Source organism: Camellia sinensis, chromosome 6 (genome assembly GCF_055761805.1).
Source record: "Camellia sinensis isolate YWXY chromosome 6, ASM5576180v1, whole genome shotgun sequence".
In the NCBI taxonomy this organism is placed as follows: Eukaryota; Viridiplantae; Streptophyta; class Magnoliopsida; order Ericales; family Theaceae; genus Camellia; species Camellia sinensis.
The window spans coordinates 80,547,917-80,575,584 of NC_138966.1; positions in this window are offsets into that span (position 1 = coordinate 80,547,917).

Here is a 27,668-nt window from a genome sequence, read left to right on the forward strand (position 1 = left end):
TAAGGCCACATGTCCGTCATCACCAAAGTTGCCTCGGCTCGGGAACTTGGGTATGAGAGGGGAAGGTCCTGCAATGAGCACCCCCGCTCACCCGATCAAAGATCGACCTTTGCTAAGCATAATATTTTGTTTTTGAAAACACATGTGTTCTTATTCCGGTTTATTAGCTAGCTTACTACGTGATACGCACAGCATACAAGTATAGACTAGATCATCTAAGTTGAAACAAAACATCTCATGTTTGGTTAAAGATGGTTTGAAGGTGATACTCGCAAGTAGGCTAAGACGTGGATTTGCCACCCTCAAGTGGGCTTAGAAAACATGATTTTGCCACTCTCAAGTGGGCTTAAAAACTCGCATTTCGATGAATTATTCCAATTCAAGTAATCCAACCTTCACCCACCGGCATTCAGGCAGTTTATATCACTTAAGTAGATAGCCTCATGACAAGCATGCTATCATGGCAACACTCATACTCATGCAAGATGCTAAAGCATAAAAGCTTACCTAGTACTCCGAGCCAAAACAATAGCTAGTTAGTAATCAATGCATGATCCTAGCTATGTTAAGATGCCTAATGCAATGCATGCAAAAATGCAACTAAAATAGGCTCGGCTTTTTCTAAGATGGCATATGAGATGCAATTAGATAACATGTATTTAAATTGGAATTGAAATACAATGTAGTTTGTATGATGCGCTGAGCCCGGTGCATGCAAGACAGATGAATGAATGCAAACATGCTATCGTAAGGATGCTAATCAAAACATGACCTAGAACTAACCATCATAAGCGGTTAAGTAAAAGGGAGAAAGATGTGGGGTTGGCAGACATTCACACACTCACGCACACTTATTACAAAATTCGCTCTCTCGACGGAAGGTCCGAATAAATAATACAAACCAACTAATTAACTAACTAACTAGCTAATTAATTATTACAAAACCTTAACTAATTAAGCAAATTAATTAAGTTACAAAACCAACTAAATAAGAAAAGAAAGAGGCTAAAACAAGCTGCCACAGCCCTGCCTCGAAATGATGAATGATGTATGCCCGGTCGGCTTCGCTCGGAAATCCGTTGCCATGCCTCATGTTGCCTCTGTTTGCACTGTTCTGCACCTCTCAAAACTGCACAAATCTCCAACACACTTCTGATTCACCCCATTGGCATGCTGAAAGGTCATCGACCAAGAGATATGGCCATCGGCCAGAGAACAATGGGCATCGACCAATTTTTGTGCTATTGGCCAAATATTGTTAGCCGATCGGCACACTAGATAGCCAATCGACCATCTCTTCCTGCAAACTGCTTCTTTTGCTGCAGCAAAGCACAGACAGAGGCATGGCGATACATTTGCAAGAAAATGTTATACAATTACACCCCTTATCATGTTTGAAGTTCAAAGGAGTGTAATGCTCGACTCTCGAGCCATCAATCACGCATTCCGATGCATGATGGCCAAAGAGGCTGAGTTCCACAATTCAATGTGAATGAAATGCATGAACACGCACAAATGCCTAAACCTCTATCATGTTTGATCAAGAGGTAAGGCATGCACACACAACGCAATGCAGCAAGCATGCAAAATGCCATGCAATGCAACATGATTGACTTAACAAAACTAATGGCATGCCAACTCAATGCAATGCAACCTAAGCATGCAAGCAAAGCGAATGCAACATGAGTATGCCAACAACAATGTCATGCAATGCAACTAGCATACAACAACATGCAAAGACAAGCATATTAGACCAATGTAATGCATGCATGATTAACTTAACAAAGCAACACAAGCATGCGAATATGAGGCCATATAACACGCATGCAACAACATACAATGCAATAGGCATGCAACAACATGCAAACCACATACTCAATGGACTAAAACTAAAAATGGACAGACCTCAGCCATGCCCAAATCTGTGGCGATTAACACCAAAACTAAGGCACCAAAAGGCAAGACATGCATGCACACATATTGGTCCATAAGCTAGGCGACAATGCATAACCCTTAGAGGCACTCAAAGGGTGAAAGAAGTGGGAGCATGGCAAGTCTATATGCTCCAAAATTTCATGGTAAATGATGCCAAATCATATACATGTCACAAATTAAGCATGATATGGTTCTCAAACCTCAAAGCTAGCAAGGCCAATTGCCCTATAGCTATGCAATATAAGAACCATATGGAAAGTATAACCAAAAGCAATAATAAAGTATGCCAAAACAATGCTAAAATATGTATGGAGCAAAGCCAAAACAAGCTAGCATGAAGGGTCAAAAAGTCAAGTAAGCTAGGCCAATGTGCATGATTACACTACACCTACCAAAGCCAAGCATGAGATGACTTTGCCAACAAAAATCAGAGTTATATCATGGCAAAATAAGACCAAATACACACTGAAATCATAGCTCACAAGCTTAGGCAAGATGGCATACGCAATGGCTCATGTTTTAAGGCATTGGACACCAACTCTCTAAAGCATTGAAAGAGTGACAAAAGTGAGTGTATGGAAACATTATATGGACTGAAATAACATTTCAAATGATGCCAAATCATGGAAATAGTCCAAGCAATGCTTGTTAATGGACTCAATACACGAAGCTAGTGAGCAAGATTGAACCATGTCTATACAAAGCAATGCATGCATGGCCGAAACAACATGAATCAGACCTTAAACATTTCTTAGAGTTGAGCCAAAAGCATGCTAGAATGATGATCAAAAGCATGATACACATTAGGCTAGTGAATGGAAATGCACTACAAGTGCATGGAGCATGCAAGAGGCCATCAAACCAACTTTAGGAAGAGTTATGGCATGCTAAATAATGACAAAAAACATTCTGAAATGGAGCCCATGCATGCTTAACAAACATGCTACTTCATGAGGCATATAAGGCTAGTTTGCAAGAATTACACTACAAGTGTATAAAGCATGCATAAGGTGACCAAACCAGCCACAGAAAGAGTTAAGGTAGGTCCTAAAAGTAACAAAAAAGTGCCTAAACTAAGCCTCAAAATGGTAGAAGCACATGCTCATTTGATAGGCCAATAAGACATGCAAACAAGAGAAGAGAAGGGGAGACAACCACCACCCATTTGGGACCTCAAAAAACGGTTTTTACCATTGAAAATCCTCTGGATTTCAATGGTTAAAAGGCCACAAAAAGTTGTTTTAAAAGGCCTTAGAAGATGGCTCAAAAGCTATACAAGCTAAGGAACAAAAGGGAGAGACAACCCCCTAACACAAAATAGGCTAAAACCATCACTTTTAGGACTGAAAAATAGAGCTTTCTTTAGTTCAATACCAAACCAAAAACAGTTTACAAAGGTGGTAAAACAAGCATGCAAAGCAAAGGTTTAAAGGAGCAAGTGTTTACCCTTGAAGAACCTTGAAGGACAGCAGCAAAACCAGCCAAAATCTGAGCCAAACAACCTTCAATCAGCCCAAAAATAGGTTCCAAGGGACATCAAGCCAATGGTGATCAACTCTTCTCAAGGGTTGATAGGGTGAAGATGGTTTTATGCAAGCCTTCTAGCACAAATGCTCAAGAGAGGGTTGTAGAGAGAGAGGTTCTAGTGTGAGAAGCTCCCAAATCTTTTGCCAAAAATGTTCTCTAAATGTTCTATCCTTTGAATATGAGATATAAGGCTTCAATATATAGCAAAATATCAAGTTTGGTCGAAAATATCTCAATTGGAAATATCTGATGCAGTGTATAACAGCTAAAGGAGAAATATCTGTCAATTCTGGGCTTTCTGGACATTTCTGGCCGACCGGCCATCTTTGGTACCGAACGGCCACCATTTGTGGCCGATAAGGTTCACTTTTGGCCGACATATAGCTGCTGAGGTCAAATTGTGGCCGATGCACTTCCATAGAGGCCGATGGAAAAAATCAGTCCTGGTCCCTGACTTGAAGCAAGCCTAATTCCTTCATTTGGGCTCCTTTTCTGGTCATTCTTGAGCCTAAACTGTAGCCCCAAAGTCTTCTTTCCAAATTTGAAAGCCTCACCTCAAAATTCCATGTGTGATAAGAGATATCCCTCTTTTAGTGAAGGCTGCTCAGTTTCGGTCCAACTAAAATGATGCCCAACTTCAACCAATCATATCTCCCCCATCCGGACTCGGCTTTAGGAGATTCTTAAGTGAAAAGTGAATCCCCAGAAGTAATATTTCCAACGGTGGTGGCCTCATAGCTGAAATCTAAGTATTCAAAAGGATAGGCCTGATTTAGCGAGGGCTGCTCGACTCTCTCTTAGCTATTCATGCCCATCTTCTTCTCCAACTTGGCTTCTTCCCTCTTCTCCTCTTTTCTTCAACTCCAAACCCCTAAACAAGGTGTTTTGAAAGATTTGCCAAAGATTTCATCTCTCTTTCATTCATTTCCACTTTGTCCTTGCTCGGTTTATCGAAAAGCGTAACATTTGACAAAATGCGAACGTCGGAACATCGTAGGAACTTTATTTCAAAATATTTTGAAAGAGAGGACTTTAAGGTCTAAAAACCATTCAAAATAGCATTGGTCCAAAAAGGCGTCTGAGGTTTAGATTTGACTCTTCTCTCGCCGAAGAAATTGACCCTTTTGCACTGCACATCTTTCACCACCATGTAAACAATCAGTAGCGCCCAAGTCCTAAAGGCGGTCAAAAATGGGGTGTGTACAACAAGCATGCACATGCATTGGCCTATCCACTAGGCCTAAGAGCACAACCCTCAAGAGTGCTCAAAGAGTGATAAATGTGGAAGTGTAACAACACTGTAAGCTCTGAAATAAAGCAAGAAATGATGCCAAATCATTCAAACAACATGAGCATGGCATGCTAGGGTCCTTAAGGCATAAAGCTAGAAAAGAGGACTACAAAGGGACATGCAACACATGGCACAAATGCATGAACCAACCATGGACAGAGCTTAATTAGGCCTAAACAAAGGCCAAAACATGCTAAGATGAGGGCTCAAGGACCCAGGCAAGATGGCATACATGCTAGGCCACAAACAACCCTTAGAGGCACTCAAAGGGTGAAAGAAGTGGGAACATGGCAATCCTACATGTTTTGAAATGTCATGATAAATGATTCCAAATCATGTACACAACACAAATGAAGTTTGCTACGGTGCCAAAAGCTTGAAGCTAGCATAGGCATTTGTACTACAACTATGCAAAACATGAAGCATATGGTCAAGGCAACCCAAAACGGTCCTAGAACATGCCAAAATGAGTCTAAAACATGTGTGGAAGGAAGCCAAAATAAGCTAGCATGAAGGGCATAAGACATGATGCATACAAGGCCAAAAGGGAGGGTTACACTACACCTAGCAAGACCAAGCATGAGATGGCTTCGCCAACAAAAATCAGAGTTATATCATGGCAAAATAACCCCAAAAACACATTGAAATGATAGCTCGCAGGCTTAGTCATGAAGGCATACGCAATGACTCATGTTTAAGGCATAAAGGGCAAACCCTCCAACGCATTGAAAGAGTGACAAATACAAGTGTATGACGATGAAACATGAACTGAAATCTCATAACAAATAATTCCAAATCATTCAAATAGACCAAGCAATGCATGCTAGTGGACTTGATACACCAGGCTAACAAGCTAGAATGCATTATAGCTATACAAAGCATGGCATGCATGACCAAAACAGCACAAATCAGAGCTTAAGCATGCTAAAACATGGACAAAAGCTTCTTAGAATTGAGCCAAAAGCATGTTAGAATGATGGTCTAAAGCATGATATACATTAGGCTAGTAAATGGAATTGCACTACAAGTGCAAGGAGCATGCATGGGGCCATCAAACCAACCCGAAAAAGATCTAAGGCATGTTAAAAATGCACCAAAAACCTACTGAGATGGAGCCAAAACATGCTAGAAAGACATGCTACTTCGTAAGGCACACAAAGCTAGTTTGCAAAATTTACACTACAAGTTATAAAGCATGCAAGGGATGACCAAACCAAGTCAAAAAAGTGGTATGCCATGCCAAAATAACCCCAAATACAAGCTAAGAATAAGCCAACATAAACTTAACAAATATGCTCAAACATGAGGCTAATATGGCAAGTATTCAAAACAATAGGAGAGTGGATGATCCTCTCCTATTTGAGACCTCAAAACATCATTTCTACCACTGAAATTCCTCTAAGTTTCAGTGGTGAGAAGGCCAAAATAAGGTGGTCCCAATAGCTTAAAGGGAAGCCACAAAAATAAGGCCAAACAAGACCTAAGGGGGGGTACACTACCCCCAAAACAAAAGTGACCTTAAACAAACATGTTAAGCATACAAAATTAGAACTTTTTGTAGTAGAAAGTTAAGCTTAAATCAGCATGCAAATAGGTCCAAAAGCTTAAGCCAAAACAAGGGTTTTAAGGGTTAGGAGCTCACCCTTGAAGAACACCTTCAAAACCACAACTCTAGCAACTTTTCTGAGCTCAAACCAATCCAAAAACTCCAAAACCAGCTCCTAAGTACCTCAGCAACAAAAAGATGGTGTTTGAGTGTGTGTTTGTGTGCAATAGTATGAAGAATAAGCACTTTAAGGCACAAAAATGAGACAAAGAGAGAGATATAGAGATATATGTGTATCTATAGCTCAAGCCCAAAAATCTGAACCTAAGGCATGAGGGAGGAGGCACCCTTATATAGCAAAACAAAGTTCAAGCTTGTTGAACACACTAAGAGCTCTAAGCAATCCCTCCATATGCTTTCTATGCCTTCTAGCTGGCACAGTTGGCAAGAAAATATCTTCAAAAAGGTGTTGGAAAGCTGCCGACTAGTTGAAGTGGTCGGCCAGCTACTTTTACTGGTCGGCCAACTGCTTTTTCTGGTCAGCTAGGACAAAAAGTGGTCTCCCGGAAAGAAAAGTGGTCTCCCAGAAAGAAAAGTGGTCTCCCATGGTGGAAAGGTGGTCTATAACATGAAAACAAGCTAATGGCATGGTGGGAGACCACTATTGGTGGTCCAAAGACCAAGAAAACCAGTTGGCCAACCAGAAAACTGGCTGGCAGGCAGGAAAAATGGTCTTCAAAGGGAAGAACTGGTCTCCCAGAAAGAAAAGTGGTCTCCAATGGTGGAAAGGTGGTCTCCAACATGAAAGCAAGCTAATGGCATGGTGGGAGACCACTAGTGGTCTAAAGATTAAGAAAACCAGTTGGCCAACCAGAAAACTGGCTGGCAGGCAGGAAAAGTGGTCTCCAAGGGGAAAAACTGGTCTGCCACCCTTGTACCACCTTCCAAACAAGGAAAACAAGGTTTACACCAAAAAAAAACCAAAAAGGATGCAAGACGAAAGTCCGGGAGGCAAGACGTGCGGCCGGGTGCCTCGAAAACTAGCCTACGGGCAGCAAAAGTGGTCTACGACCACAAAAGTGGTCTCCAAGACCACAGTGGCCCTCTAGGCCAAGGCAACAAGGTGTTGTTCAAAAACCACGCCAAACGCAGAACTAGTCTCCAAGCAGGAAACAAAAAGGTGGTCTACAAGACCTCTCCGTCCCTCCAGGGTAGGGAAACAAGGCTTGGTCCGCAAACTGAGCCTAAACACAAAGAGTTCAGAGGCCCAGAAGCAAGGCACTCAGCCAAAAACTCCAAAATCTCGAAACAAGCACAACATGTGCAATCACCAAGCGCTCAATCGATGACGTCTGAATCTTAAGATCGGTAAAAAATGGGGTGTCTATAACAGGAAAGGTCTCACCTGGAATTTCTCTAAATGAACCGTACATACAATATCGTGCCTGCACAAAAAGAAACTTTGACAGGTGCAATGTAATAGGAACACATGATCAACGCCATATCGAAATACAATTTCAATACAAGATAAACGCGTGCACATATGATGCCGATAGAAAGGTGCATAGCAATACAAGTGCAAAGTGCGTAGCAATGCAAGTGAAACGTGCATAACAATGCATGTGAAAAGTGCATAGCAATGCAAGTGAAAAGTGCACAACAATGCAAGTTTTTGCATAGCAATGCAAGTGAAAAGTGCATAGCAATGCAAGTGAAAAGGTGTATAACAATGCAACTGAAATGCGCATCATAATGCAAGTAGAACGTACATGACAATGCAAGTGAAGGGTGCCTAACAATGCAAGTAAAATAGTGCATAACAATGCAATTGAAGCGTGCAAAACAATGCAAGTAGAACGTGCGTGACAACGCAAGTGAAGAGGGCATAACAATGCAAGTAGAACGTGCATGACAACGCAAGTGAAGAGTGTATAACAATGCAAGTAGAACGCGTGTGACAACGCAAGTAATGAGGTGCATAACAATGCAACCAAAAGTGCACATAACAATGTAAGTAGAAGTGTGCATAACAATGCACGTAGAACGTGTGTGACAGCGCAATGGAAAGTGCAAAACAATGCAACTGAAACGTGCGTGACAACGCAAGTGGAAATGTGCATAACAATGCAATTAAATTGTGCAAAACAATGCAACTGGAGCGTGTGTGGCAACGCAAGTGAAGGGGTGCATAACAATGCAGGTGTAACGGTGCATAACAATGCAAATGAGACATGCATAGCAAGGCAAATGCAAGAAATGTATGCTTCATGCAACATTAAGATGAGCATTTCATGCTAGGGTGAGAAGTGCACATTCTATGCAAGCAAGGTTAAAACGTGCTCCATGCAATGTACATACTCTATGCAAAATGATCAACGACGCACATCCAATGTAACGTGTATATTCTGTGTGACAACAAGAATAAGTATAGTACAAGATGCATTTATGCAATATGTATGATGATATGATACATGTTACAAGCAATGCAGAGCATGATGTCTAGGGAATGCAATAAACAAACAAAGCGGCGCTTTAGAAAGTACCTCATGGGGTGAGTGGCGATGAAACGCTCTACTGTGATGGGGATCTCCCCTCCCTTGTTTTCTTCGAACCCTTTCCTTCAACTCACAGTATAAAGGTTCTGAAATGCTGACAAGGGACAACCTCTGTAGCTAGAAGCCACAGATGCCGTTTTTCTTCCTGATCATATTCATAACTTTCCCTATTCTCCAACGGGGTGACAGACTAGGTTGGTTCAGTATCCAGAATTGAGGCGCACGCATGCTATCTCAACTTATGGGGCTTCCATACGAATTTCAAGCCGTGGATACACCCCTGGGTATTTAAACTAGACTTTAGTCTCGGAAATCCCGAACCTTTGCGTTCTAGGCAACAGCCATTCGAAATGTAGTTTTCACCGTCGCAGTTGGTCTCCTAGGAACTCATTGCGAACACAGCCAAGATGCCTCTAGCAGGGAATGGTACTCAGGGAGAGCACTTCTGATCGCCATTCTGGCATTGAAACAGACTTGATCTTGAGCTTGAGGTAGAGGCACATTCATACTTCGGAGTATTGACAAGACCTGAGGAGGTACATCCGGAATGCAATCTTGGAAATTTTTGAAGTTGAAACACACTCAAATGCTCAAAATTTTCCCTCTTTTCTTTTGCTTTGCAGTCTGGAACCTATGTAGCATCAAATAGGTCCTTGTTCTACTGTTCTCACATGACCTGGGTTGAACCCTACTGTTCTATGAAAGAACAAATCCTGTTTTGCACAAATGTGGAGAATGACACAACACTCTGAGCACAAAACGATTTATTTTTGAAATTAAGAGTGAGAATAAGTTTTCGACTGGGTATTGAGCCTACGACTGAACACAGTGCACCACAACTCAACAAAGGAAAACAAAGGTAAACAACCTAAATGCATCTATTGACACTCAAAATAACTCAAAATAAGAATCGAGACAAACAAAAACACACACACACAACACTCAGATGTTTTCCGATGGCAAGAGACCTCCCGGTTCGTGAGGAGCCAGTTTCTTCGGGTATTGTTTCCCACCATTTTCTCATTTGTGATTCTCACATCACTCTGACACTCAATCTCTTTTTCTCTGAAAAGCCCTTTCCTCCCTTTTCTCTCAGCGCACATCTCTCTATTCTTCAATCTCTCATTTTTTATCCCTCTCCTGGGTAGTTGATGGATAAACAAGAAGTTGCGGGCTCCTGTCCCTAGCATTCTGCTAGATTCCTCTTCTTCTGCTCACAACAGTGAACTTTTCCACAGAGGGGTTGCGCTACAACTGCGTGTGTAGTAAATCTACAGCTGATATCAGTTGATGATGCCCTTAGCTAGTTCGGATGTGACCAGACCTTTTCGGATAAGGGAGTGGAATATCCTGCTCCCTTTCCAGTCCGTGCTTTGCACTTGACTTGATACCTCGCTGCTCGGAGGATGAGAGAGCTTTCGGCCCTTTGCTGTTTGCTTCAGTTATGGCCTTTTCTGGCAGGTAGAGTGCCGTTTCTGGCGAGTATGTTGACAATGGGGAAAAGACGGAACACCTGACTCTGCTGTGCTTCTAGTTCATCATTTTGACCTTTTTTTTTTTTTGTTTTGGCTTTCTACTAAAACAATTTTGACCAATATGAGAGTTAGATTAACATACTTATTCGATTTTCTGATTTGAAATCACACAAGTCAGGCTATGAGTACTGAAAATTTTCCTTTTTTGGGTCAAAAAAATGGTCCAGTTTTTGGAAAAAATGGAGCAAATTTTTTAGAAAATTAGTCAACTTCAGTAAAAATTCTTAAAAACTATTTTTGCAAATGGCCACTGCTCGACCAACACAGAATTTACTCTTGAGATGCACAACCTCAGATCTAAAACAATGAGAAATTGCCCCTTGTCTGAATGACATGGCACGACACCAAATCTGGCAACGAAAAGTTGCCCCTTGCTTGAATGGTAACTCACGGCAATGGAAAGTTGCCCCTTGTCTGAATGGCACCACAGTGCACTGTAATTAGTCCTCAAAGTGACGATCACAACCAAACTCTCGGATACAGAGAAGACGAAGATGATCAGAACCATTACATGGACACAGTCAATTTGGAAGTGTTTATGGCTGGACTTCAGAATGAAGTTGCCTACGTATCCCAAAGATGGGAATTAAGTCTGACATAGTTCTGGGTTAAGGTACACTCAGGTATTAACCTCTCCTTTTGCGCTCTAACTTTTTCCAAGGCCGCCCTTCTAGGTTTTCAACCTTGCGAGCTATGTTTTTCTTTTCTTTTCTTTTCATTTCTTTTCATTTCTTCTCTTTTTCTTCTTTTCTTTTCTTTTTCTTGCTCTAACTTTTGCCTGGGTCGCCCTTCTAGGTTTTCAACCCAGCGAGCCTCTCAGGGGTAAAAGTATAGCATTGTCCATGTTAACTGGTCGTAGGATCTCGAAGCCATCTGAATACAGGAGAATGGTTGTTATTTGCTGATGATGTAGAAGTCCATCCAATGGGGGCTGAATTGCCCCTAGTGTTATGGATAGGAACTCGGTTGTCCTTCAGCAATACTTTGTTCTTTCCTCCCTTCTGGGATTTGGCATTCTTGTCAATCTTCGTTAACTTAAGAAATGTCCCAATTTTTGACTCTTCGAGCACATCCGACATTTTTTCCCCCAGTTCAAGGGCTGCTTCTCATCCAGTTTTGCAGGCTTTCTTTTGATCATATTTGACTTTTTTGCCTCTAGTTCGTGGGCTGCTTCAACTCTGGCTTGGCGGGCCTCCTTTGATGTCATACGACCTGATTGCCCCTAGTCATGGGCTTCTTCAAATCTGGCCATACAAGCCTCACATTGTGGTTGACCATTGAACATTCTAAATTAAGGTTCAAGGTTTGTAAGCAAAGGGGGTCAAGTCTCGAGGTTGAGAGTGATCCTAGGCTGCACAATCTCAAGAGCGATTCCACATAGGTCTTCGCAGGACCACGCAAAAAATTTTTGAAATCTTTTAAGAAAGTGACTAATCGCTCGCGCCGAAGACAATGTAGAACCAATCTGGATCAGGCCAGGATCCTTTTCAGTATTCATATTAACAAACATGATCTCATTCATTAAGGGCTTAGCATGCCTCTCTTTCTCTCAATTGATCAAATTTTTTGCAAATCTAGAGGAATTGCTTCCTCTTTGTTTTCATCATAGTGTTAGAAAAAGTTTTGAAAAACTTAGGTCAATGCAATGAGTTCAAGGCACAGAAAAGACACATTTTTTAGTCAAAAACTGCCATCTTATTCAGAACTTCTGGCATAGCTGGCGCAAAGGCAAAAACAGACGGGAAAGGGTGAAAATCACTGCTGTTTCATTCAAATCTGTTGGCACAACTGGCTCCAAGGTAGAAATAGACTCAAAGGAAAACGAACAGACAAACACAAAACAAGCCAGTGATGTTCGGGGTAACACCCCAGACAGACTCGATATAACAAAACTGACTCGACTGATTCAGTACAAAAAGACTGACTCAATACAACACAACCAGACTGACCCAACACCCAAGTTAGAAAGTAAAATAACCAGCATTTGCACAATGCTCAAAACAGTGCATGCCATCCACTACATCTGAAGTAAACTGAGTGCCATCCGCAGGTGATTTATCCCCCGATCACATGGTCACATTATCCCCCAAGTTCATCAATCCGGTGCCGATAGACTTTACAAGAGCTGGTGCAGTGATGACCCCGTTGTCAATCGGATCTTGTATTTCATGGCGAAGACGAAAACAAAGGTTAGTGTCATGACTAGTTTGTTGATGGAAGGCACATTATTTGGCAGCATCATGCGTAGCCAGAAGGGGATTCGGGAGAGGCCGAGGCTCAAGGGGTTTGAGATGGCCTTGTCCAATGACGATTTGGAGAGCTTTGGACAAAGGCATATAGAGCGCATGGAAGACTCTTCGACCTCAGGGTTGGTACTTCGAGATTTGTGGATTTTTGCTGGATACACCGGCAAAGAGATTGGTAGGCGCTGACTGGGTCTGCTAATCTCTTCCGAGTGCAGGATTAAAGCTGAAAGGAACGTTCTTGGTATGACGGCCCTTCTCCCGGCTTACCCCTCGATTCAAACTGCTCTCATTCTGAATGGCAAAAGTGTCATCCACAATCTTTGCAACAACTGCAATCACTTACTGTTTGTTAAGCCCTAAGGCTTTCAAAGCCTCAACAACCCACTGTGTTTGGCAAGTGGGTTTGCAGGCTTTTTTGGCTATTTTAGCCACAAAAAACAAAATAGGCTATTTTAGCCATAACAAACAAAACATCACATCCAACCCATAATCATTATATTCTTCTCTCACAAAAAAACTCAAAAAAGCCAAAAAGTCAAAAAGCCCTTCCCAAACCAAGCTTTTAAGCCCAGGCTAAAATAGCCAAAAAAACCAAAAAGCCAAAAAGCCAACCCACTTCCCAAACGGAGGCTGAAGGTGTTCATGGGGACCAATGCCCGTCCCAACCTTGTTCTTATCACTGGCCTCCACTTTGCCAGGAGATTGGCCTTCTTCCAATGCAGCTAGTCCCAAGATTGGGGAGCCTTTTGGCGTGAAACCCCTAGTAGGTGATGTGGTTGATGATGTAGCCAAAACTCCAAAAGCTAAATCCGTCACTGTTCTTTGAAGGTCTTCAATCATTCTCATCAGCTCAGAAGCAGTGGGTTCACAGGTTTGAGATGATTGGGATTCCAAGACTGGATGTGGCGTGGGTACCCCAGATGGGCGTTGCATTTCGGCACCGGTCTCACCCTGCATGGCGATTCCCTGGTTTAATGCTGCTACCATGGCCACAACTTCTTCCGAACTTTGTGCCATCACGGTCTGCTAAGTTTGAACAGAGGTGATGTGACTGGTGATTGCCAGATCAGATGAACCGGTGAGCCCTGACTGGCCTTTTTTTGCCTTGGTGCAGCAAAGGAACACTGGTTGCCCTTGAATTGAATCCCTAACCTGACAAAGTCTATTAACATAAGTCCGATGTACTCGGGGGATACTGGAGCCTTCTGAAGCTATAGTTCCAGGACTACCCTAGCAAAAAAGAAAACAGATAGCACCTCAGCCTGATTTTGCCAAAACAGATATGAGGGTAGCTGAATGACTGTGCTCTCTACTGAATTCTGCCCCAAATTCTGGCTGAAATCTGATACCCTTAGGTCGATACCCAGACTTGAAAACTGATACATGCATCCTGTAGAGACACATCCCTAATAACACATAACAAGCAAGTTAGAGCCAAAACACCCCTATGGTGGGGTAGGGTTTCCCTGTCTTAGTTTCGTTAGGAACTAGGGTTTCACTACGCACGCAGCGGTTTCAAACAACCTACATTCGGGTAAGGAACCTGTCCTAGTTTAGAATGGTCTCTACGGCTTCCGATATTCAACTAGGTTGAATGGTCGAAAAGGGTGCCCCAGTAACAACCGAGGTTTGTGTTCCCATCGTGGCAGAGCCCGTAACTGGTCAGCCTTATGGCACGCTTCTCAAAGTAAGCCTTCGAAAAATCGTTTAGGAATAGCAGATGGCAAACACGCTGTCTTAGGCGCACCAATACAAATGCAATGCAAAGAAACACATAAGTGTAAGCAAAACAACATATCATGAGTTCGAGTCAAGTTCTCTAAACCCCCAGCGGAGTCACCAGAAATTGTAGACCGCTCGAACTCTGCTCTACGCGCGAGGGCGCAAATTGTAGTTCTAGCTACTATAGTTTGGACTCTTGTCACGGTTCTGAATCTAATCTCACAAAGTGCAATGTAAGACTGATAAATCACCAAAGAGTACAAATCCGACAAATCGTTTTGGAAAATCAATTTTAATCAAAAAGCGCCAAACATGGATTGCTTTGCCAGATTTTAGAGTCGCCACCTGAAAATGGTTCAAAAGTGCCACCCTCAAGTGGGCTTAGAAAACAACATGATTTTGCCACTCTCAAGTGGGCTTAAAACACACATTTCGATGAATTGTTCCAATTCAAACAATGAAGCCTTCATCCACAGGCATTCATGCAGTTATAGCAGTTAAGCAAATAGCCTCATGACAAGCATGCTATCATGGCAACACTTACACGCATGCAAGGATGCTAAAGCATAAACACTCACAGTGTACTCCAAGCCAAAACAGAAGCTAGTTAGAAATCATGCATGACCCTAGCTATGTTAAGAATGCCTAATGCAACACATGCAAAATGCAACTAAGATAGGCTCGGCTATTCTAAGATGTCATGTGAATGCAACACTTGATAACATGTTGTTAAACATGTATTCAAGTAAGTATTTGAAATACAATGCAGTTTGAATGATGCACCGAGCCCGGTGCATGCAATACGAATGAATGATGCATGTATGCAAAGCATAAGTATGCTAATTGAAACATGCCCTAAAACTAACCATCAAAAGCTGATAAGTAAAAGGGAGAAAGACGTGGGGTTGGAAAACATTCACACACACACGCACACTTATTACAAAATTGTGCCCTCTCGACAGAGGGTCCGAATCAGAAGCTAAGCTAGCTAACTAATCTAATAATGCTAATTAGACTAACTATTACACAACAAAATGAATGACTAGCTACAACTAGTTATTACCGCACCTTAACTAATCAATAAATTAATTAAGTTACAAATTCAAGCTAGACAAATAAGCATTAAACTGCACTACTTAGCTCTGGTTTGCAAAATTTGAACAATGCATGCATTTGGTTCCTCGCTCGGAAATCCATCGCTATGCCCCAACTTGCCTCTGTTTGCATTTGATCTCAGAACACTGCACAAAGCTCCAGATAGCTTTTAATCCAAAATGGGGTCCCCCAGGAGGGTTGCCGACCAGTTGATGGTGGTGTAGACCACCTAAGTATGCTGCAAACCAGAAAAAGTGGTCGGCCATCTACTTTTTCTGGTCTGCCAACCAGAAATTCTGCCCAAGCTCCATTTTGCTGCAACAGAGAACAAGAAGGGGCATGACAGTGTATTTGCAAGGTATGTGTGCACAACCACCCTCCCTATCATTTCTTAAGCTCAAGGGAGTGTGGTACTCGACTCTCGGGCCACCAACCGAGCATCGCAATCCACGACGGCCGAGAAACCAAGTTTGCACAATTCAATTTCAATGAATGCACAAATAACACATAAGGGCCTTAACCTCTATCATGCTTGATCAAGAGGGTTGGCGACCAAAAAATGAGGCACGTTTCATCACTTTAAGTATGAAACGCCCTCGTTTCTCGTGTTTGGATTAACACCCTATCCATACACAATGCAATGTAACATGATCAACTTATCAATGCTAATGGCATGCAAACGAAATGCAATGCATGCACATACAAACAATCATACAATGTAACAACATGCAAACACAATGCATTACAACAACATGCAAACAACATGCTATTCTACCAATGCTAGGATGGCATGCCCAAGATTCTATCATGCAAACAATGCATGCATGGCAAGTTTAGAAGCATAAGGCATCAAGAAAGAGCATCTCACAAGAGGCATGCAAAACTATGCTCAATGGACTTAAACCAAATATGGACAGACCTAAATCATGCCAAAATAGTGGCCAAAATGGTATGAAAGGATGGTATGAAATTCAACATGGTGATGCTCATGCAATGGCTCATCAACTAAGCATAAGAGGAAAACTCTCAAATATAATCAAGAAGTGACAAACATGGAAGTGTGACAACCCTATATGCTCTAAAATAACATGTTAAATGATGCCAAATCATGCACATGTCACAAATGAAGCATGCTAGAGGCATGAAAGGCTAGTCAAGCCTATTGCGCTACAGCTATGCAATACATGAACCATATGGCCAAGACAACCCAAAACAATCCTAGAGCATGTCAAAATGATGCTAAAACATGTATGGAGTATAGCCAAAACAAGCTAGCATGAAGGGAATGAAGCATGGAGTATGCAAGGCCAATGAGCGAGATTAAACTACACCTACCAAAACCAAGCATGAGATTACTTCACCAACAAAAATTTGAGTTGTAACATGGCAAAATAACACAAAAAAACATACTGAGATGGTGGCCCAAAAGCCTAGGCAAGATGGCATACATATTGGCTCATATTTAAGGCATAAAGCACCAACCCTCCAAAGCATTGAAAAAGTGAAAGATGTGAGGACATGGCAGTGAAACATGCTCTGAAATCACATATCAAATGATGCCAAATCATGCAAATAGCCCAAGCAATGCATGCTAGTGACTTGGAAACTCAAAGCTAGTGAGCAAGAATGCACTATGGCTATACAAAGCAAGGCATGCATGACCAAAACAACATAAAAAGGAGCTTAAGCATGGTAAAACATGAGTAAAAGCTTGCTACAATTGAGCCAAAATCATGCTAGAATGATGGTCCAAAGCATGATCCATGTTAGGCTAGATTGTAAGATTACACTACAAGTGTAGAATGCATGCATGAGGTAACCAAACCAAGCCAAAATAGAGGTATGCCATGCTGAAATAAGGCCTGAGACATGCTAAGATGGAGCCAAAACAAGCTTAACAAACATGCCACTTTGATGAGCCAACAAGGCAAGCAACCAAGACACAAGGAGAGGGGATGACCCTCTCTTATTTGGGACCTCAAAACACACTTTCCACCACTGAAATTCCTCTGAGTTTCAGTGGTGAGAAGGCTAAAAAGAGGTGGTCCCAGAAGCTTAAAAGGATGGCACAAAACAAAGCCAAACAAGGCACAAAAGGGGGTAGACCACCCCCAACACCAACAAAGCCTTAAACAAACATTTCAAACACTTGAAAATGAAGCTTTTTTCAGTTGAAAGTTAAGCCTAAAACATCATGCCAATAGGGCCAAAGACTTAATCAAAAACATAGCTTTAAAGGGCTAGAAACTCACCCTTGAAAAATAACTTCAAAGCAGTAACTCCAGCAGCTTTTCTGAGCTAAAACTAATCCAAAAACACCAAAACCAGCTTCAAGGTGCCTCAGCTCCAAAGCAAAGGTGTTTGAGTAGGTGTTTGTGTGCAAAAATGTGAAGAAACTACACTTTTAAGCACAAATATGGAACAAAAGAGAAATATAGAGATAGAGATATATCTATAGCTCTAGACAAAATTTTCTGAACCTGAGACAAGAGGGAGGAGGTTCCCTTTCATAGAAAAACATGCATCAAGCTTGTTGAGCAAGCTTGAAGCTTGAATCAACGTGTATGGAGGATGCTTTCTGTGCCCAACAGCTGGTACAGCTGGCATGGAAAATATCTGCAGAAAGTGTAGGAAAGCTACCGACTAGTTGAAATGGTCGGCCAGCTACTTGCACTGGTCAGCCGACCAGACAAAGTGGTCTGCATGAAGAGAAAGTGGTCGGCAAGGGGGAGGAGTGGTCTGCACAAAGAAAGCAAGGTGGTGGCATGGCTGACGACCACTTTTGGTGGTCCACAGACCACCAAGACCAACTGGCCGACCAGAAAACTAGCTGGCAGGGAAGAAAAGTGGTCTTCAGGGAGAGAAACTAGCCTACACCCCTTATTCCACCCTCTAAGCAAGGAAAACAAGGTTTGGTTCAAAACTAAACCAAAAAAGATGCAAGACAAGAGTCTACGAGACAAGGCACGCAGCCGGAAGCCTCAAAAACTAGTCTACGGGTGCAAAAAGTGGTCTACGAGAGGTAAAGGTGGTCTACGACCGCAAAAGTGGTCTACAGACCTCTGTTTCCCTCTAGACCAAGGCAAGAAGGGATGGTCCAAAAACCAAGCCAAAAAGAGAACGATAAGAGGTCTCGAGACAAGGCACTCGGCTGAAGGCTCCGGAAACCAGAAACTGACCTACAAGAGGGAAAAGTAGTCTATGACTACGAAAAATGGTCTACAGACCTCTCCCTTCCTCCAAGCAAGGTCAACAAGGCATGGTCCATGAACCAAGCCAAAACACAAAGAGTTCAGAGGCCCGGAGGCAAGGCACTCAGTCAAAAACTCCGAAAACTTGAAACGAGCACAAACATGCGCGATCATCGAGCGCTCAATCGATGGTGTCTAAGTCTTAAGGTCGATAAAAAATGGGGTGTCTACACAGGGACACGCCACTCAAACCTACCTTCTTGGGGTTGTCTTACCTCTCACTCACCATGGGATGATTCAATACAACGGGCTCTGCCAGCACTTCCACAGGTTAGAGCCAGTGACACTAGAGGAGATTGCCCAGTATGCTCACAGATTTCTTCTTTATGTCCTGGGTACTACCCTATTTACGAACATGGAGAATACCGTAGGACTCTATCTGTTGAGTGGCATGGTGGAGTTCGAGCGGGTGAAGGAGTATGACTGTGGTAGAGCTAGCCTTGCCACCCTCTATAAGTACATGAGCTCCGTGTCCCACCGAAAGACAAATCTACTTAGGGGCTACTGGAGAGCATGGGAGGTACATTCTGAACACTCTTTCAATTCAGTTGTATTTCATTAATGTTTTATTTCACTTTTTACCTACTAACTTTCAAACATACTTTCCCATACAGTTATGGCTTCACACTTACTTTCCATCCATCGCCTCCATTTCGAGGCTCGAGATAGCCCTGGCAGTGCCTTGCTCCCTGTACTTCGATGGGAAACATAGCCCCGCAGCAGCCATATCTGTAGCTTTACTGCTTGTCATCGCTTCTTCGATACTGTGACCGCCGATATGGTAATCTTTCATAGAGCTCTCTATTTCTGGTTTATTGTCTTTTGAATCAGACAACTAATTTATACAATTTTTTGTTTACAGATCAAGTGGCATCCTTGGGTGGCCATGCCCACCGCGACGAGGATGAGATATGCTGCTTTTTCGTAGATTTCCCAGATGAGAGTGCTACTGGAAGGCCCATTCAGTAGGGTCTGGTATTTGGGGAAGAGATTCACCTGCTAGACTTTAGGCCATGCCGATCCTAGTATTCTATCTCCTCTTCCTCTACTTATGAGGACTGCTGAAAACATCACTGACGGGGCCATTGTCGATGATTTGATACTGTGGCAACATGTTGATATCTTTTATGCCCCTAGGGATTATACTACATTCCTGTGACCCCACATCATGCCTCATTTGACTGAGGGTGTGGCTTACGCCATTAGAGTCGCTGATGCCCCTATTGCTAGTGATGATGCTCTTGCTGGTGCTGCCTCAACTGCTAGAGGTCCTGCCTCTCCTAATAGTGATACTGCTCTTCCTCTTGGACAACCGGTGCTTCCCACGGCGATTACATTTCAATGCCTGAATGGCCTTCGTTATGAGCTTCCATTAGAGCCTCTCGAACGACGATCACTTGTCCTTGCTCCAGAGACCCGACCGGTATATTTTTTTCCTTACTACTTTCCTATATATTTCTCTTTATTTCAATTCAGCACTGATTTCCCTTTTTTCAGCAGTACCTAGAGATGGGTTACACTAATCAGTGCCTGGAGCTCATTGACACATTGATGCTCATGGTGTAGAGAAGGGAGGCAGCTCTAATCTCTGCTGGAGTTGAGGTAACATTCTCTTTACTTGCTTCGTCTCATATGCAGCTCTTTTTGTTTCACTTGTTTTTGATACATTGCTTATTTTATGCCATCCATTTATGATATTACGATCTCTGCCCTTTTCAGATAGCACCCCCTCCATCCATAAGGAGGAGAGGAGGGCGAGCTCCAGTGTGAGGGAGATGAGGTCGGGATGAGCGGGGTCGTGGCAGAGATGGCTAAGGCAAAGGGAGGAGAGCATCTCTTGAGGTTCTTGAGCCAGAGGCAAAGACATCTAGGGAGCATTCTATGGAGGATACTAGAGAGAGCAGTGAGGAGAGCGGTAGTGGTAGAGACGCTGGTGTCGATTCTGAGAGTTTCGAAGATAGTGAGACTGCTAGTGACGTGGAGACTGCCCCACTATGAAAAAGGATGAAGAGGCATTCACACTTATTTCAGTTTTGTATTTTTCCTTATGATGTATTTTCCCCTCCCCCCCCCCCCCCTCTTTTCTTCTTCTTCTTCTTCTTTTAATGTAAAAGGGTGACCTTGAGACTCCTATATATATGGCCTCTGTATTTCATTTTTGCCTATGGAATCGAGCCCCAATGTATTAGCTTCAGATTTTTATTTTCTTGAAATTTTCTTATTTTGAAATGTTGTAATCAGAAAGTTGGACTTTCAATTTTGAATGAAAGAAGTTTTATTCTAGACATCATGATGTGAATGGCATAGCACTTGTGTAGTGAAACATTTTGTTTGTGAACTTGAAACCAAAAGTGATTGATTTCTAATAAGTTCTGGATTGGTCGTTAAGCTTTCAACTGCCAAAAATTCAAAATACAACTCGATAAAAGACAAATAAAGCATAAACAACTTAAACATGTCACGTTACACTTGTTGGAAAAGAAATGACTTAAAACAATACCAAAATGAACAAACCGTTGAGCCATCCCCTCTTGCAGTAGCTTTCATTTATGGACAAAGAATATTTTGGTTGGCCTGCTAATTAATTGGTCGGCCGACTAATTAATGTGCTAGCTATCCAGTTTGTTTGAGAGCTTGCCAAAATGGTGAAGGAGGAGCAAAAGAGAAGTTGCCGACCGACTAAAAAGTTGGTTGGCTGGAAAGGAAATTGGTCGGACAGCATAAAAAGGTTGGCCAACATGCTAAAAAGTTGGCCCGCTGGCTGAAATAATGTAACTTAGTGGAAGATAGTTGTGGTGATAGTTGTTTTGCACTACCCAACTCACTACCTTCTATAAATAAGGATCTCAGACTACTATTATACCACAGAAGTGACAAGCTAAATATATTACTCTTGAAAATAGAAAATTCCCTCATTAGGCTAAAGGCTTGTGTCACACCCTCAAACCCGCCCCTACAAGTTTGGGCATGACCCATTCGGAAACAAACATTTAACCTGTTGTATATAACATACGGGGCCTTATCGGAAGCATATAATAAGAAAATAACGATACATATAATCTCCATTGAGCTACATTTACATGCCAGGACCTCGCATGCATCACAAGCACCATAGAAAATAGATAAAGTTCCAAACTATATTTCGTAGCATCGGTTATATACAAACATACATACAGTCCCAGCCCCATCATGGGCTTATACAAAAATCATTGAATTTCTATACATTCAACCTTAAAGGGGTAATCACGGTAAGCCAATATCTTAACAAACTTTACAAAAATAAATGGCTTCGTGCAGTGCCTGGACCCACGAAGGTTGACAAAAGAAAACGGGTGTCAAGGCTAGGACTGACCACCTGGTTGGTTACCTACAGAAACAGACATAACACAGAGTGAACCAAGCTTAGTGAATAGTAATGCATAAATAAAATAAGGCTTGACTTGAAATAGAATACATCAAAGCATAAAAAGGTTCACACATAGTTGGTCTGAATCTGTATTAATTTCATGACGATCTTGGCTCATTCTTGAAACATGATGGCTATAAGCCTTTAAACGTAATGGCACAAAGCCCTTAAACATGGTGGCATTAAGCCCTTGAACATAGTGGCACGAGGCCCTTGAATAAGTTGGCATTAAGCCCTTGAATTATATGGCACTAAGCCCTTGAGTAAGTTGGCATTAAGCCCTTGAATCATGTGGCACTAAGCCCTTGAGTAAGTTGGCATTAAGCCCTTGAACACGCTTGTATGAACTCAAGAGGTGTCTCACACGGACTCTAGAGGTGGCTCACATCGTACCACCTAGTTCCGCGCAGCACTTTGTTTCATATTACAATAATCGAATAACTTGGTTTCAGGGTCTTACTAAATGAATGTTTTTCATCTTTCCCATCTCTTTCTTTACATAATTTGAAACATAACATAGTTGCATTTTATGCATGAACATAATACTTATAACAATCATTAGCTACATTTGAAGCATATAACAGTACTACTACTCACAGTGTTGAGATGCCGTGTTACTTCCTCCCGGAGTGTGTCCTGCACACATTCAAAACTTGTACATTAGTTTATTTTTTCTTATCAATTTACTTTTTGTTTCCCTTCACTTCGAAAGAATATAGCAATATCAAAAAGACATCAAATACATATTCTGACAATTTTAGAGGCTTCTACACGCAAAACGGAGCAATTCACGTTTTTCAGCATGGGTCGCACGTGCGGCTGTGAGCCACGTACGTGTGGCAAGCTCTCCCGCACGTGCGGTAAAATGCCCCGCACGTGCCTTTTAGACAGTAGCCAATCCCCTGTTTTTCACCATTTCCAGCACGTGCGGCCATGACTCCCGCACGTGTGGCCATAACCCCCGCACGTGCGGCGATTTTGCCCAAAACAGTCCGAACATTCTTGTAAAATCCCATCTTTTGGCACATATTTACAAGGCTCAAATTAGCATTCTTACTTGATAATACATGGTCCAAAATCGTGTCAATATAATGACAATTACATCAATCTGATTTAGTTCATCATTCTTAGGCTCACAACATACACATGTCCATGAGAGTTCTAACTTTACACATCCATAGACATATATCCACATACTTGAATTCGAATTAAAAGCTCAAATACAACTTCTCCATGGTTAATTCAAAGTGAATCAAACAACCAAGTAAGAGTAGTTTGCCCATTAACTTCTACCCATACACAAGGTTACAATTACCATCTTCAAATACCATAACCAAGGGGAAAATCTTACTCAAAACTACAAGAAAGGTTTTAGAAAATGATTAGATTTACCTTAAGCTTGAGCTCCTTAGATTCTCTACCTTCTCCTTGTTGAATTCCTCTCAAACCTCCACTCTCTCTCTCATCATTTCTCTCTTAGAAAATAGCTTGAAGAAAATCTTCTAAGTCCATCATATATGAACATGAACATATACTTATATATAAGCATACCGTAGGTGAATAAAACAAAAATCATTCAGTTTAATCATCCTAAATTGAAATTTCATAAACAGGCTTAATATTACTTAAAAATTATGCTGATCACAGATATATAATTAATTTTAGATAATTAAGCCGTTAAGGCTTCAAATTTCTGATTCAACCATCCTAAATATAACAGATACTTTGCTTGGTAAACAGATAGACATCCTTAAACATGGATTTCACTTACTTAACCTTCATTTCTCATGGGGTTTTACAGTAAACATTTGAAAGCACAAGATAAGGACGAAAAATATATCAGAAAACATGTACGAGGGTCGGGTTATTACAGCTTGGGTGGCCACCTAGATGGCACAGATAAAGTGAATTTTGTTCGATTTGGCCTAAATCCTCTCTTCTCCTTGAGTCGTGTCCTACTTCAACTTCTGTTCCTCTATGCAGTTGCTCATTATTGGAATCTAAGTACTCATGTATTCCGCTTTGGGACACAAGAGCTATGTCTAACTATTGAAGAGTTTTGGGCACTAATGGAGCTTTCTTAAGACGAGGAAATTATGCCCCGATCAAATTTTGGCTATGCATAGACCCTTTCTCAAATGTACGATATTGTGTTAAATAAAGCTCAGTCTCTAACTCATGATGGCAAATTGGATGTTTCTGCCCTAATTTGCAGACTTTTAGAAGTCAGCGATAGAAATGATCCTCTTTGGAGTGGGCCACGACATCATGCTCTCTGCTTATGTCTTCTAGCACATTTCTTGCTCATTCCTGGTGGCCTTGAAGCTAGCATCAAATTGGTGGACATAACTCAATGCATTTGGGAGGGTCAGAGCTGTATTGGCTTCGCACTAGCCGAGACTTTGATGAGCTTGGATACATTCCATCAACAAGAAACCTTCCACTTTGCCGGAAGTCCACTACTTATGCAGGTACTGTTTTCTACCCTTTTCTCATTTTCGAATACTCACATCACTCTGGCCCTCAACTCAATTTTCACACTCTTATAGCGCTTTGCTCACTTTTCCCTCAACATACTTCTCTCTTTTCTTTAATCTCTCTTTCTTTTAATCTCTCCCCAGATATGGTTAATGGACAAGCTGAAAGTAGTGGCTCCTTATGCCCAATATTCAGCCATAGACTACTCTTCTCGCTCCCAATTGGTGAACTTTTCTTTAGAGGCAGACTGGTTCAGCTTGATGCATCATATGTTTGTAGCTGACATTGCTTGGCGATGCCCCTGGCTTAACTTTCCCTAGATGACTTGCAGCATGTTCTGTCAACCTGGTGTGAGGCTAATTGGCTTGACCCACTGCATCTTTTACTTCCCATTCAGGTTCGGACAACAATTTGGACATAATCAAACTTGTCCTATTAGTGAAGTTAAGTACCCTGCTTCATTTCCATTTTAGGCCATACATCTCTCTCGATATACACATTCATGGAGAATGAGAGAACTCTTGGCTATTGGGGGTAGCTTCACTCATACCTTATCCGATACATATCTGCTCTGGCTTGAGGAAGAGGCACATGCTGGTGTTGTCCTGATAACAAAGGCCTTCGAAAGTGCAAGGAATAAACAAGAGACCTATGGGAGTGCAACACATAAATGACAGAAAGAGCTTACTCGACTATGCCTCTGGTTCATTGTTTTGACTCTTTTCATTTTTCTTTAAAAAAAATGTTGTAATCAAATTGGGAGACAGATTAGCATGCTTATTCCATCCTCTATTTTGAAACTATGTAATAAAAGTTGTGAGTACTGAAATTTCCCTTTATATGGTCTAATGAATGGTCTGAGTTTTGCAAAATAGAGTAATTTTCAAGGAGATTAGTCAATTTCATTAAAATTTATCAAAAATTATTGTCGCAAATGGTCGTTACCTAACAAACATGAATCAACCCTTGAGGTGTAACAATTAGATATATTGAACTTGTATTTCAACTGAACCTTCCTTGAAGAAGAGATAGGATAATCGAACTGAATGAAGATAACCTAATCGATCATGGATAGGATAGTTCAATTGAATAAGGGTAAACCAACCAAACATGGATGAAACAAGTAGGTTGAAAATAGTTGGGGCCGAACTTCAGGATAAAGTTGCCTACATATTCTAAAGATAGGAATTAGGCCTCACGAAGTTTCGACTAAGGTTCATTCGGGTATTAACACTCTCCTTTTGTGCTCTAACTTTTGCCAAAGCCTTTCATGTTTTCGACCTTCTGACCTTTTTTTAATTTCCTTTTTTTTTTTCAATTTTCAGTTTCTATTCTTATGCTCAAACTTTTGCTTGGGTCGCCCTTCCGGATTTTTGACCCAGTGAGCCTCTCAAGGATAGTACTTCTTGAATTTGTCCATATTGATCGTTTGCGAGAACTCCAAACCATTCAAATCCATGAGAATGATTGCTCCTCCTAACCATATTGACTTGATAATGTAGGGACCCTTCCAATTGGGTTTGAACTTGCCCCTAGGGTTATGGATAATGGCTTGATTATCCTTTAGCACTAAGTCTCCTTCATTCAAATTCCTAGATTTGACCTTTTTGTTGAATGCATTGGCAATCCTACGTTGATACCCCTGAATGTGATATAACGCCTTCAATCTTCACTCATTAAACAACATCAGCTCCATAAATTAGTTCTGCTACCAATCAGCTTTTGCTATTTGACATTCAGCCATAATTCTCAATGAGGGCACTGCCAGCAAAATAGCCTCCATTCCATCTACCAAAGAGTAAGGGGTTTCCTCTGTAGACATCCGGATTGATGTCCTGTATCCCCAAAGTGCAAAAGGCAGTTTGTCTGGCTAATCTCTATATCTTTCCACCGTCTTACGCAGTATGGTCTTGATGTTCTTATTTGCAACTTCAACGGCTCCATTGGTTTGCAGCCTATATGTAGATGACTTGTGAAAGGTTACACAGTACTTTTCTAGTAGGACCACCACCTCTCCTTTAAAATGTGAACACTACAACAAGTTGGGTCTTGAATGACAAATTTTTTTTGTCTCCAAAGAGCTAATTTCGTCACTATAAATATTTGTGAAGAAATATTTTTGTCACCGGTTTCATTATTAAATGTTTGTCACTAAAAAGCACCGTGAGGAAAAATAATTTTGTCACCAATGAAATTACTTCAATGACGAAAATTTTTGTCACCAATAAAATAACACTTTGTCACAAAAAATCCTCATTTTGGTCACCAAATAGTTATTCAGTACCATATTTATAACTTTAGTTGATGAATAAATTTGCCACACATGTTGATCATTGATGACAAAATAATTTTGTCACAGTAAGATGTAAAGTTGACGAAATTGTTTGTCTCCAAAAGTCATACATGGGTGACGAAATATATTTTGTGACAAAAATATATATACGTGATGAAATTTTTAATCACCAAACAACAAAATCAATAAAAACTTTCATATATAAGCTATAATAATTTTTTCGCAAAAAAGATTTATTAGCGACGAATAATCACTTTGTCATAATAATAAGTATAAATGATGAAAAACATTCGTCACTAAACTTGTTTCATATTTTATATTTCAATTTAAATTATTATTTCACACAAATATTCCTACTCATCTTCCAATAGCCTTTTCAATGTACTAAGAAATCTACTAGCTATTATACACCACTCCGTAAAAAAATTCGCTAAACAATTTATATTATAAATCAAAATACATCCATCAAACAAATTTAATAATAATCCATCAAGTATAACAAAAAAATTATCAAAGCAAATCCCAAAATGAACTAACGTGGAGTCCCCCCCCCCCTCCAACACACACACACAAAAATCAACACTTGATCTTGATTTGCAAGTATGCTTCCAAACGTCATCAAAAACTAATCTGCAAAGAAAAATAAACAAGAAAAATATTAACATATTATCAGTTATATTGTATAGACCTCTCTATCCGTGTCAATACAAATTGTGTACACAATTAGTCTAGCTTAACAACCAAAAGTTCCTTTGTACATGGAAAGCTCCTATTAATCACATCACTAA